Source organism: Mus pahari, chromosome 1, assembly GCF_900095145.1.
Source record: "Mus pahari chromosome 1, PAHARI_EIJ_v1.1, whole genome shotgun sequence".
Classification (NCBI taxonomy): domain Eukaryota; kingdom Metazoa; phylum Chordata; class Mammalia; order Rodentia; family Muridae; genus Mus; species Mus pahari.
In genome coordinates this window covers 120112863-120114097 of record NC_034590.1, presented here as the reverse complement: position 1 = coordinate 120114097, position 1235 = coordinate 120112863, and positions in this window count along the sequence as shown.

Here is a 1235-nt window from a genome sequence, read left to right as displayed (position 1 = left end):
GACCAGGCCGGCCTCGAACTCAGAAATCCGCCTGCCTCTGCCTCCCGAGTGCTGGGATTAAAGGCATGCGCCACCATGCCCGGCTTCTTTTTTTTTTTTTTCGAAACAGGGTTTCTCTGTGTATCCCTGGCTGTCCTGGAACTCATTCTGTAGACCAGGCTGGCCTCGAACTCAGAAATCCTCATCTGCCTGCCTCTGCCTCCCGAGTGCTGGGATTAAAGGTGTATACCACCACGCCCGGCAATAACTCATTTTCATTTGGTATTAGCATTATCAGACACCAACGTCTCTGTCAATACCTAACAACCAGTATCTCTCTTAATGTCTCACATCAGGGTCTGATATGGCTTTGTTTACAGCTGAGACCGATCTTTGCAAGAACGCTGTGAAGGCTCCCCAGAACCCTGGAGAATCTTAGAAAATGAGCTGCACCTTTCCTAGGCTCCTCATCTTCACCCCAAGCTCTTAGAGCCGTCTAGCGACATTGTGCTAGAACAATGTCAAACTGAATCTGTTCTTCAGGTCAGAACACCACCCTTCACCTAGCAATTGATCTTTAGTGATATTCCCTCCTCTTGCTCTATTTTGGTATTCAGTATTCCTGGCTTCCTCCCTCCACCAAGTGAACCATTGTAACTGCTGACCAGTCTCCAATGCCTTCCAATACTGGGGAATAATTCTATTTTGGTTAGCCAGTTACTTAATATTCATTTTAACGTAATGGGGATGCATTCCATTGGAAATAAAATACCTCAGATCTATCTTTTTTGTAGGATGTCACATTATCTCATCATGATCAGCACCATTAGCAGTCCTGTGCTGTACAATGTACTGGGAAAACTGATAGTGACTTTGTAATACCAGGCCCCTCCTCTGGCAGCACACTTTGTTGAGCTTTGAGACAGGACACGAAGAAGGAAGAGGAGGAAGAGGAAGAGGAAGAAGAAATAGAAAATCCTCTCTGGGAGCAAAGCAGTGGGGGAGGGGAAATCACGTTTCCCATAGTGCCCATCTGGCGCCACTTATAACCATAACTATACTTTTTGGCTACCATGGGTTCTTTTATCTACCACTTTTATTCCACTCCAATCCCTTCCAACCTCCCAACACTAGGTAGACAAGAAAAGTTAGAGGGAGCGGGGTGTGGTGGCGCACACCTTTAATCCCAGCACTCGGGAGGCAGAGGCAGGCAGATTTCTGAGTTCGAGGCCAGCCTGGTCTACAGAGTGAGTTCC